At 44.4% G+C, this 13,404-nt stretch overlaps 1 protein-coding gene across 2 annotated transcripts in view; it reads right to left on the bottom strand.

The window, feature by feature from the left end:
• The window catches only part of LOC119461357 (mitochondrial pyruvate carrier 2-like), a 337,603-nt gene that overhangs the window by 176,366 nt on the left and 147,833 nt on the right, over positions 1-13,404 (bottom strand). The window lies entirely within an intron of this gene.

Below are 13,404 nucleotides of genomic sequence, written 5' to 3'. Positions count from 1 at the left end.
CGGTATAAACACTATCTTTGTCTTATTTTCAATCTTTCTTGTTCTGCTGTTTCGTATTCTTACTTTTAGAGTTGTGCGTCACGCTCAGTCTTTGCGCGCGTCTTTCATAGTAGTAACATTGCTAGCTTATCGAGGTCAGTGGCCCGCACCGATTGGTTGGACTGATAACATACGAGGTAACGGTATTAAAAGAAATGCAGATGCTGTCATGCCGCTTCAAGTGTACGGACTCGCGAGCCCGAGTCAACCTTGTTTTTGTCGTTTATCTGTTACCTGAACTTTTTATAGCGAAGCTGTTAAGGGCTAGTTCCCCGAGGATCGTGTCCGCGTGTAGAAACTATCATCATCAGCATTTCGGCTCTATGTGCGTGGTGGTTTGTCTCCATGTGCGTGGCGGTTTCCCGCCAGTTGTGCCTTAGCACAGATGTCAAAACGGATGACTAACATGACTGATAGGTCATAACATCAATAACATCCCATGCTCGTCAGTTACGTCACGATTAACGATAATAAAATCATGTGCGGTGCATACCCGCATTGGATATGCAGGTAGGAGCCAGGGACAAGAAAGAAGGAAGGAAATAAATAAAGAAAGAGAGGGAGAAAGAAAGAGACAAAGAAAGAGAGAAAGGAAGAGAGAAAGAAAGAAAGAAAGAAGGAAGGCAAGAAAGAAATCACGTGTGGCTCACACCCGCGTTGGATATGTGGGTATGAGCCACCGAGAGCAGGAGCGGGAGAGATCTCATAGGATCCTGACGCTGCCGTGCAGTGTGCCGCGGCTATGAACGCTGTGGCTCATACGCTAGTCTATGACGATGGGACGGACTTGGCGCAGGAAACGCACTACTTGGCCAGCACGCCGGGCAAAAACAGGACGCCGGTGTCCTTGCTCTTTGACGAACATGCCGAAGACGCTCAATATAATCAATAATGGTAATGTACAAATTCACTATAGCAATATACACTACAGCAGACCCACCGTAGTCACAGCTTTGCTGGCTTCCACTTCACAGTAGTGGAAGGGCTCTGAATGTTTTGTGAAGCAGCCAGTAAAAAGAAAGAAATCGCGGCTTGGATAGTGCATTGCACATGATTCACATAGTGAGGTGGGATATAGTTATATAATCACCGCACATATACGATGTGTCCCAGCTATCGTTAGCCAAGTTGTCCAACGAAAAAAAATATTTAAAAAATGCTGTGAAAGATACAACTATAACATATCTGCTGTCCCGGCGTGAGAGGTCTGAGGACCGAACACATTAGGTCTTAAAGTCGTATCTTGCACTGCGTATCTTTAATAAAAATGAACGGGAAGAAAGGACACCGAGGGGCCCGACCTTTACTAGCCACATCATAAGAAGGCAACAAAGAATGACAGCATAAAGGCAATTATCTGCACTTCTTAATTGAATTTTTTTTAATTATGGGGTTTTAAAGTTCTTTGTCTGTCTGTCTATGGGGTTTTACATGCCAAAACCAAGTTCCGATTATGAGGCACGCAGCAGTGGGGGACTCCGGAAATTTGGACCACCTGGGGTTCTTTAACGTGCACATAAATCTAAGTACACGGGTGTTTTCGCATTTCACCCCATCGAAATGCGGCCGCCGGGGCCGGGATTAGATCCCACGACCTCGTGCTCAGCAGCCCAATCTTAATTGAATTAAAGAAATAATAAATAAGTTGAAGTGAAAGTAGATGAAAAAACAACAACTGGTGGCAGGTGGGAGTCGAACCCTACGTGATCGCATTACGCGTGCGAAGCTCTTATCAATTGAGCTACCGCGGTGCCATTTCCACTTTCTGAGGTATTTATGTTTATTTACTAAAAATAACCATGAGAGTGTTAGCCAGCGCCACCACTCATGACCTTCCACCGCAAACCACGCTGCGCGGTTTTGTAGAGCTTCTATGTCAGAGGCACGGTATAATGCTTACACCGTGGTCAGAGGTGAAGTAGGGATAGGAAGGGTGCCAGATAGATTACGCATATTCTAGGTAGGGTCGTACGGTTGTTAGATACGCTATCTTTTTCTTTTTTTTTCTTTAAGGTAACGCGGTTTTCCGGTTACCTTTTAAATATGCAAGGGCATATGAGGCAGTTATTCAATGACATCATACCAGTGTTATGGAGTCGGTAAGCGGCTGGTAATAACAACTTCATACATTATATCTTTATTTTCAGCGACTGATAAACCATGTGCGGCTCTTCTGCTTTTGTCACGGTGAGCTAAAAATAAGGTCGTGCCAGTTTGGTGACTAAGAGGCATAACAGGCAGACACTCTAATTTAAAATGGAGATTTTTATTATACTCGCCGCCTTGCGTGTCACTCTGCGTGGTTATCACAGACATACCAGGCGAGATATACAAGCACAAAACACTCTCAAGCTTGCGGGCTTGTATCCACCATAGTCTATACCTAATGTATTTAAGAGGAAGCTTTAGCTCGGGGGCTCCAGCGCTTTGCCAGCGAGTTTCCGCGGTCATCGAGTGAGATGTGCTCATGTTTACATGTGCGCGCGTGACACCGTGCTTGTTAATTTAGTTAGTAAGCGAATGCTCGCAAGTACATACGGCCGACAAATCTAGCATCCTTACTTCATATGCCTGTCTACTAATTTGCTATCGCAATCGATGTTTCACCTTTCTTGCCAAACTGCGGCTTTTAACAGCGGAGATGTTTTAGGTCCAGCGTGCCCCGTCGATGATGGCGCCGTCACGAAGGAGCAGAGCCGGAGAGGTCACGTAACCCGCTCGCCGGGAGGAGAGGAGCCACCAATCGGAGAGCACGCCGGGGAGGAGGCGGAGAGGCGCCGGGGTATAATAGCAGGTGCTTGCGCCACGCGCTCTTCGCACGATGGACGCCGCTCACCGTCCGCTTGGCTTCCGGTCTATGGCAGTAAAGACCGCAAAAGAATTCATAGTTGATTCATCAACTTGGTTTGAATTGGAGTGATATAGATGCACTGCATTCATCCTCGTTGGGGACTTCCACGTGGATATAGTTAAGGAATCTTGGCTAATCGAAAAAAGAAAAAAAAGAAAAAAAAAAAACATATGCGACAATCGCAGAAACAGAACGACCACAACTCCGCTTTTTCGACAGATCTCACTTCATGGAACTGGCTGCATTTTTAACAGCGGAGCTGCTTAAGCCGGCCGTAAGTCCGTGATGCGCCGGAAAAAATGTCGGCCGATCCTGGCGGTAGTGCAGAAAGGGTCCAACGCAATGGCACATACCCCTGTGAACTAGCGAAGCTGAGCCTGGCTAAGTATGCTAAGCATGGTTGGGACTACTTAAGCTTAGTCACTCATCGATAGCCAATCGTTAGCCAATCAGTAGTTAATCAATAATCGATCAATAATCAATAAATTCTGGAAAATTCTGGGGATAGCTGTGTAGTGCTTAGCCTAGCCCGAAATCCAGGACTAGCTAGGTGCCCATCAGCTCCGCTGTCTCTTTAGCATTGCGCCTCCAGTGCAAGCCACGCTAATTTTCTTTTTTTAAATATGCATTGTTGCCAAATTTTCAGTTAACGAAACTATCAAGTTTACAGCTTTATAACTCAGAAATGAAAAACGATATCACAGTTCTGTAAATTGCATCTAACAGCACATCTAAAGCGGACAAGATTGATATATTATACATGGCTCTTATGCAGACCACTAAGATGTGAGTAGGCCTTTGCCAAACCCCTGTAAACAATGTAACATATTCGCGTAAGATATTAATTGATACATCACATTTGTACGCTTTGAATTCTATAACTGATGCAGTTTACAGAACTGCGATATGTTTTATTGGTGCAGAGCTACAAACTTGTGAACATCGTGTTTTTATTTTAAGCTTAAAAATGTTTGGAAATTATTTTTCATAAAATTCAGGCCCTAAATTAAGATTACGCTTCCAACAGCCACTACAATAACTTTCTCTCTCAAATGCAATAAATTTAATTAAAATCGGCCCAGTGGTTATCTTATAAAACCGTTTTATAGTGCTTTACATGTATCTGAATAGGCGGCATCGGAGTTGAGCCCGAGCTAATGCTTCCTATTAAGCTGACGAAACGCTGCCGTGGAATCGACAAATAAAATTTTACTTATTGACCATTTTTAACCTGTATACCATAATCGTCGCGAAGAGAACAATCACAGTCAGCGAGCGATAATACCGTTCTCACGATTAGAACCATGACAAACAACACCTTTTGCGGTGATATAGTCTGATTCTCCTTGCGGTGAAACGACGACGACGACGACGACGACATTGGCTACCTGTGCGGCGCGTCGCGGAAAAAAAGAGAGACCACGAGGTGGCGGCGGCGGAGAACAAAAAAAAAAAAAAAGAGAAGAGGTAGAAGGCACGAGCGCAGCAGAGACTGGTTGGACACGGCGTTCGAATAGCCAGGGTTCGTGAGGGCTGCCCGGGTGAAACGCTGGGCCACCTCCTGGCCGGTCGCTCTCCTGCGGATGTCTGTGTCCAGTGCGGCTACTACCTGTCCGCGACTGTTCCCGGCCAGTACTGTTCCTGGTCGTTCTGATCTCTTGCCGTTTCTGAATGTTCGAGCCGCCGCCACCACTCACCAGCAACTCGGCAAGCCGACGCGCTATACGTCTTGCTCAGCGACCAAGTCGTCCCGTCACGGTATCGTTCTGCTGAAGACGACGAGGTCGTGATGGCCAGCAAGCACATGTAGCGTAGGGACTTAGCATGCATGTGTAGCATGTACATTAGTTACTGTGTGATGTGTGCGTCGTTCTGTCTGTATAGTGTATGATAGAGTGCTTAGTCCTAATATATGTTACCTACCAACCTTAACGTCTACGGCTCCATCCTTCACCGCACCGCACGTCAACAAACGTGACGGTCCGCAATCATCTCGCTACACTCCTCATCTAAAGAAAGCCTCACACAAAAGACAAGTTAGACTTTTCAGATTCCCTGCAAGTTTTGCAGAAATATCGATGACCATAATAACAATTTCGTTCAGAACAGTCACTGCATTTTAATTATCTCCATTAAATGCAACAAACTTGATCAAAGGTGGTCCAGCGAATGTCGAGTAAAACAATTTGGAGGTTCCAATGAATTTGTATAGGATTATAGTTTTGATAGACCGCGCAACAAAAACAGAGCTGATAGAAGAGTGAACAGAGCGCTACACCCTTCTTATATACAAGATCTTTTATCCTACACATTTCATTATATAGGATCTCTTCTCTCTCTCTCTCTCTCTGTTGTGGTAATTTTTTCATTTGAAAAAAGGACTTAAAGGATTGCGAAATCACATGACCTCGACACCTTTTCAATATGGACAAAAATATTGCACCTCAGAGGCCTTGGGTGTTTCCTCCACATTGTGAATGCTATATGATGAAAAACATTTAGGTTTGAGCGTTCGTGTGCAAGCACATTTCAAACGAAGTTGTACAAATTTTAGGAAGCGTTTACATTTCAATCGAATGCGATAATGTGGACTGCCGGTTTGTGTTTTCTGATCCAAGCTACATAATCCAGCTTTCGCTGTCGCGTGGGACAGATCTTGCAGGTAAGGAAATATTTCATCGCGATTATCTTGTGCCCGTAATGCCGAGATGTATCTCTCTTTTCCTTTCTTCCTTTATTAGTCTGCGAAAGATGAGAAGTTTATCCTCTAAAAGGACCACCTATTCCAAAACCCTAGCCGCAAATACTGTTTACACGTTACCGAAAAAAAAAAACACTGTCGAAACAAAACCACGGATTATGTAAATCAAAAGAGAGAGAAAAAGAATAATAATGGAAACTGTGCGGCCACGAATACAACAACTTCCAACACATGCTCTGGCTGTGCCCTGCCAACGCAGGCACGGACTTTCCTGACCAGTCCTCCTGGGACTCAGCGCTCAGAAGCACAGAGCTCATCGCACAGCTCAAGGCTGTCCAGAGGGCCCGGGCCGTCGCCGAAGGACTCTGTCTACCGGCCCCGACCTGGGTGGAGCCACCGGATTGATTGGCGGGGCCACCGGCCCCGCTTTAATTCTTTCTCCTCAGGACCTCAATAAAGCTCGTACTCACTCACTCACTCCTAGACATACGAGACACTTGATATGCAAACTATAGTAAGGACGCTTGTGATAAAAGGTTAAAAGAGTACAAAAATAACACAAGCATGAAAAAGTTAAGAGTTTACAAAGGAAAAAAAGAGCACACATACTGCTGTTCGCAAAGAAATAATCATGTCACTTCACACGCGAAAATCCCGTAGAGCATCGAGGGATAATCTCTTCTGTGACCAAGTACCTTCTGCAAAGAAAAAGAACGTCTCTCAAAAAATTTGATACGAAGGCGAAAGAGGATCTCTCGCAGTTCGTCGCATTCTGGGCACACAGTGAGACCGTGCTCCTTGTAACCCGTACAAGAGTTCCTCTTTACGTGTATCTTTTTTTTTTTTGAAGATGCTTATTTTCCAGATCTTGGGGCGAATGTACTAATTTCGAAAGCATAATTTCTCCACATGTACGGAGTCTTCACTTTTATGTGCATCTGTTCGGTGTTGCGAGTACGTTGGCTAGGCAGTCACAATCAAAACGTCATCGACAGCGCACAAAACAGACGGGAATTAGAAAGCGCAACCATCCGTAAGGATCAGCTATACATTACGAAGCACGAAGTCCAGTGGAAGGACGGATACATAACGAAAACCCAGATCGCTCAGGACATCTTCTCAAGTACGAGGAAAATTATAATTTGTTTCTTTTCGTACATTTTTTTCTTCCAGGCAGCACGAACAGCTTGGCACCTTTGAGCACATTATTAAGCGCCACGCCACCTTGGGCAGGAAAAGAGCGTATGTTTGAAACCTGACCGTGTGCGTAGAGACAGGGAATTTATTTGCTATCTGGTATTTAGTGCTAAACAAACGTGACGCAGGCAACAGACACAAGGAAGGTATCATCATTTAGTGCGAGGCATGGCGTAACACTCATCTTAGACACACGCCCAATATGCTTATATGTTTTCTGGAGGCATCAAGCAAACCTTGCTCTTCGAAGAAGAACGCGCGCCTTCCTGGAACAGATAGGCCACGAAACGATATTTACATTGAGGAAGCCATCAAGCCGAGCAAAGATGCCAGAGAAGTGAAAGAAAGAGACACCTTTGACTTGAGTAAATGAGCGTCAGCTGGACGACGGACGTCTTAGCGAATTCCCTCGGGGAAAGAACCGACTAGGGGCCTCGGCCCGTCCCGTGGGACAGACGTCTTGGCTTGGGGTGATGTGTAACGCTCATGCTACGTCTTTTCCTTGCCATAAACCACGGTGTTGAGGTTAACAGTCTCCATTATCTGATTAAAAAATGACTTCTTATATATGATTCCTCATAATAATGTAATGCTTGACTCAAGGTAAATTTATTACTAAAAAAAATGGTCCTCTCATTTGCAATTGCACCTAGCTCAGAAAGTTAACAATGGCCCTGCGTCTTCCCGCTCGGTGTGTCATTTTGGGCCAACGGCTTTGGTTAAGGTGCCACCTTGTGACGGTGCTGATTTGAGCCTTGTGGTGGAGCGCTCACGTGTCAGCAGGCGCTTCAGAGATAGCGATAATTTATTACCGGGAAAGTCACAGAGGTCTTTCTGAACCAGCGTACTCTGTAGCTTGTTCCTTTGCATATGCAAGAGGAAGTGGAAAGGGAAGGAAAAAAAATCGCTGATTGACGCTGGGCCTGGTTTACGGTCGGTCTATTAGGGGACCGGCGGCAACATTGTTTAGCATTAACGCGTCGATAGGGGATATGCGAGACTCTGCAAGTGCGCTTCAGCTGCAAATCTTGTTTCACCCGCACAAGATGGCGGACATTGCCCTGCAGGTGGAAATAAAGCAGAAACAAACAAGCTGGTGCGGCCTGTGCTGGCCACCAGCTCTTTCTTACTACATGTTCGCTGTTAGATAATAATAATTAAAAAAATTGGCTCAGTGGTGCCGTGAGCGGTAGGTCAGACGTCTTGTGTAGGACAATTTAACCCCCTTTAACCCAACAGCGTGGAAAAGCGTACTTCCAGTATTTCGCATTTGCCTAGCACTGAGTGATCCTTTCGATTGTGGTAGTGATGTTGGAACAGGCGGGTTTGGTCTGACAGTCGAGGAAAAAAAAAGAAAATTGGGCAAGTTGGTTATAGGTAAACCGCATTCAACTGGTAGCGCTAAAAAATTTAATATATATATATATATATATATATATATATATATATATATATATATATAAGAAGAAGAAAAAACGGAGCACAAGTAGAAGTTTGAGTAACGATCGTTTGTCTCCTTTTCTTTTTATTCCACTGCAATTAAATAAGCCTGATGGTCGAGGCCGGCTATTGCTTCGCTTGTAGCGTTTCTTGCAGGTTATGTAGTTTGTCAACATACGTCAGAAAGACCACTGCCACATAGAAACACGAGGAGAAGGCGCAAGATTTCCTGTTTCGGGGATTTCCTCTGAAAGAGAACCGAGCCAGCTGAAGTCTGCTCGCTGCTTAATTACTTTGATCTGTGAACCTAAATGTTACACTAATTAGAGAATTAAAGCTCATTGTTTCAAGCTAGAATATTACCTTTGGCTGAGCACTGATGTCAGGATCACCCATAAAATTTACCAAGACGTCTAGGTGTCAATCTAAAACTAGTGACTAGAAGATCGATCTGTAGGGCGAAAACAGCCGTTTTAAACGCGCAACACCTCTTGACGTTACGTATAGAATAAACACTAATTGGCTGGTGCATCTATGCGAATTGTGTTTTAGTTGGACAGCGTACGTATAACTTTTAATTCTTAGGTTGTCGCCGACTATAGAACGTCTCACATTATTGCCTCCGAAAGTTTCTGCAAGCGTCTTCTCCTGGGGCGGCTTGAACGAACATTTAATAGCGAAAAAGATAATGATATAAAGAATGCGTTCTTAAATGTTTCCTAAACAACTCATTGCCCGCACTAGAGCGCGCTCTTAAATTCGTTATTATTTTGGTTAATAAATGTTCGTGCAAGCCACCCCTTGTCGGAAAGAAGTGCAAAGCGCCCTCAAATAAGACCTACAAGATTAGTTAATTGCATCAGTCGCCTGATTCCAACGCTGTCATGAAAAATTCGCGATATTTGCAGTTGATCGTACAGGGCAAGTAAATTCCTTATACCACTCAGCCATTTGTTCCTGAATGCTCGTGATCTCGTCGTCTTAGTGGAAACCAATGCCACTTGAACTCGTCAGAACGGTATTGATCCCGATGTTGACCTCTGATGCACTGGTACATTCGAGGATCCGGGTTGTGCAGTAGTTGCCGGTTGCTCCGGCACCAATTTGACCGAAAGCTTCGGTCCCGTGTAAGCACCTCGCCAGAAACGTAGAAAGAAGTGTAGTCCTTGCACGAGTCTATACGGTAGTTTGCTCTGAACTCCTGCGGCTTTGCAGAACCTATGTGCTGCGAGAATTTTGTTGCTACCGTGGAATCGGGCTCTCATGCCAAATGAATTGCCGCTTCAAAGAGAGAGAAATGCGATGGGAAAGACAGGTAAGTTAACTGGAAGAGATGCTTCTGGTTGTCCATCTTATACTGGAGGCGGGGTAAGGGGTTTTAAATAAGGACAGAAAGAATAGCGGGAAAAGAAAGCAAATGCGCGCATGCAAGGAAAAGAAAGAAAGAGAGAAAGAAAGAGAAGAGAAAGAGAGAGAAGGGAGCGGGGAACGCTCAGGAATAACAAAATCTGTCTAATAGGTGTCTCGAACGTACTAACTTCAAAAGCGCCTTGACCGACTTCTCGTGTGACGACCGTATAATGTAGTATACGCGTATTTCCTTATTTTAGATTAAATACGTCTATCGCAAGCACTAGCCCGCGCAATATCGCATATCGAACCACGAAGTTGCCGCTGACTGTGACGTCCTGACATGTCTTGCGTATTTTTCTTCCTCCACGTGGCTGGGACTTCTTGGTTTTCCGCCCAAATCAACATCGGACTTCAATTAAGTAAACATGTTTACACTGGCCTCGCTTATCTGGCTGCGTCAGAAAAGTGTAAAAACCGGTTTCGGATGCATCGATGTCTTTTATTTACAATGGCCCCTATCGCCACTGGTTGCGCCCAGCCCATTACATTATACTGGACTAGCAGTTCAGCGCATGGCTCAAGGTATACCTTAAGTGCTAACTGCAAGCAACATTTCCACCGCACTCCCTCTCACTGATTATTTTGTCAAACACAATGTGACCATGGGCCGCTCAATAGCGCCCGATGTGGTGCAGTGTGTCCAAATTATTGTTGTCTACAAAGGAAAGAAAACATGAAGGAACTCTTTAGCGAAGAGCTGGCACCTGAGCTTTGCAGAGACGCTGGTGGGCGTGACTCCACGCTGACGCGTATAGTAGAATTTCCGTGCTGTCTTTCATTGCCTGATGCTTCCATCTTTGTTTTTCTCGTTGCTTTCTTTATCGCTCGATCTCTTATACGTGGCATAGGTCCTTCTTTGTGTGTTGTTCTCTTACAAACAGTAATTTTGTTTTGTTGTGAATTAGTGAAGTGGCTTATTACCTCACTTTATCTAAAGTAGCATATATGGTTTATTATACATATATTTTGTTCACCACAGTTGCCTTTTTAACTGCACACTAGTGCACATTTATTTGGTCGCACCTTAACAGCCGCGCAGAGGTCCTGGCCGCTGAAAGCTGTTATTGTAACGTCACGAGGTGGAGAACTTCCCCTCCAATGGTCGAAAAAAAAATTTAATTGAGAGAACCATGAGAGAGAGAGAGAGAGAGAGAGAGAGAGAGAGAGAGAGAGAAATTGGGTGAAAGTAAAGTGGTAAGTTCAGTGGACGGCCGACAGCAGAACATTGGTGAGCAGTATGCGGAAAAGAGAACTGTATACAGAGAGAGGAAGAGTGACATGAAACTTGAAATTAATGTCAGGTGTGTCCAAGGTGATGCGTAGGCAAACTTATAAGCGTGTGCGGTAATTTGGCGTCTTGTGGGAAATTGCTGATGCTAATGTTCTGTTAATTGCACTTTGGAGCTCACCATAGGGCGTTGTTTTAGGGATATCTAGATTATCAACACGAAACTCAATAAAAGTAAAATTCGTAAGAAGAGAAACTTGATGGAAATTTTTTAAAATAATAGGTGCCGTTGAGGGGGCCATAGAAAATTTACACACTGACGTCGGAGCCAATAGAACGCTTGTTGGAGCAATGAATAACATTTTAGAAGTATTCTTCTAAGTCAAAGTTCCCAACATATGCGCTTGAAGCTTTGCACACACATGTGGGAGACATTCTACACTCGGAATGAATAATTTAAACAATCCTTTGAAATATAGAAGTAGTAATTTCATAGTGTGAGTTGTAAATGATCTTGCCTTAAAGCGTGACCGAAGCCGGCGCAGCTGCCGGAGTTTAGTCATTCCATGTGAAACACCCTAGGTCCTGAAAGCTACCAGCGCCAATCGTCTTGGAAAAAATTGGGCTGGTTGGATATTTTGTGAATGAGGTTTCCCGTAAGTATTTTTAACGCAAAAAAAAAAGAAAAGCTGGAGGCAACCCCAATTCTTGACTTAGGTGTCTGGTAGTGGTACTCACACCTCGGCGTTGGTGTGCCCTGGCGTATTGTTCGGGTTAACTTTGTTTTTTTCCTTGTGTTAACTTTGTGCTATTAAAGTGAAGTATGACACAGACGCAGAGAATGCTGGTGAATTCTTGATGTAAACGATGTAAACTACACTACACTACACTATACTACACTACACTAAGCCTGGCGTCCTCGTCGTCGGAATTTCGATGGTACACAACACTTCGGCTGGCGTCGTTACCATCGAATTCCATGGCGAACGGAACGGGCGGGAAACCGCCACGCACATGGAGCCAAACCACCAAAACACCGAGCTTTGGTGTACGGCATTCAGTTATTTTTAATTATTTTCTAATCATTCCTGCCACTTAACTAACATAATTTGTAACTGAACTTATGCTCTGACGTCATATCCATCATCAACATTAAGTAGAACCATCGATTTCGAACATATGTTATCTTTAATGATTTATTTTGAAGTTAGAAACATATATATTTTTTTAATTTTGCACAAACCGGAAGTCGGGGGTGGACCGGAAGTCGCTGTTTAAGAAACAAGAGTGTCACTCGCTGCCCGTGCCACTGAAAAATTTTGGGGACGTAATTGAAGTTTTCCCGAAGCAGTAAATGTTGGTTGGAGGTAATCTGTTTAAACTCAACTCAAATGCGAAACTATAGGCACAATGACAAATCTTATTTTCGAATATTCTGCTGGCTTGGTTCTGTCACGCGACTTCATAAGTAAACACATTTATAAATTTTCCGCGTTTGATTGGTTCAGCGTAAAAGCAAAAAATTGTGTGTTCTACGAAAGAATGTCCAAAAACTTTGTGAATGTTTCAGCCACAATAATTTTTTCCCCACTTTTTCCTGAAGCGATAGTTTCTGCTAAAAAAAAGACGTTAGACAATCAATTTAAATATTTATTCAGAAAATTACCCCCGAAGGTGCCAAAAAGTCACTCTTTGACGACGTTCAGGTCTAAAGCATTAAGGCCCTCCAGGAAAAAAATGCGTGAGATAATTCATTATTTGCACCAACCTTTCAGCTTATGAACTGGAAATTACAGACCTGCGCTCAAGTTTCGCTTTAGGGATTATCGTAATCGTCGGTGAATGTTTGCGTCATTGAAGGGCATCACATACTCAGAGGTACGTACTTAGTTGGCCCAAGTTGGCGTCAAAGAGAGAGAGAGAGAGAGAAATAACTTTATTGAGGACTCCAGTGGCCACCGCCACGCGCCGTGCCTGGTCTAGGAGGCTCAATTGAGTCTCCAGGTCAGTCCGGGCGAGAATGGCTACCCAAGGCTCCCTAAAGGAATTTTGTGCTAAACGGGGTGAATTTGAATGTTGGGGTCGTGATTGGCACTCCCATGTCACATGGGGCAAGGATGGCCTCCCCCCACATCAGGGGCATTGACTGGCATATCTGGTTGGCCAGATGGCATGCCATCGCCCCAGATGTGGGTAGGTATATTTGTCTGGATTTTTCTGTATAGCCGAACCTCCTCCATTGTTAATTGCGGGTTTGGCGCGGCGAGTTCTTGGCGTCAAAGAGGTTCATCGAAGAGCGGCACATAAACAGTAACCCAAGTTAGCGTAGGAGCGGGAGGGGAAGGTAGGTATTCTTTGAGGGAATAGAGGTTGCTGTAGCACTGAGATCTCAGAAAGGAAGAGCGGAAAAGCAACTGGACACTACAAAATGCAAGTGAAAAGCTATGACAAACGCGGTAATTTGCGCATAGGACCTGATGACTATTTACGAAAAAGAACCGCTGAGTGCGCACGCAGTTCTTTTCGTTCTCGCGT

Source organism: Dermacentor silvarum, chromosome 8 (genome assembly GCF_013339745.2).
Source record: "Dermacentor silvarum isolate Dsil-2018 chromosome 8, BIME_Dsil_1.4, whole genome shotgun sequence".
NCBI lineage: Eukaryota > Metazoa > Arthropoda > Arachnida > Ixodida > Ixodidae > Dermacentor > Dermacentor silvarum.
Note: the sequence above shows the minus strand (reverse complement) of the source record. Positions and strands in the feature narration are given on the sequence as shown.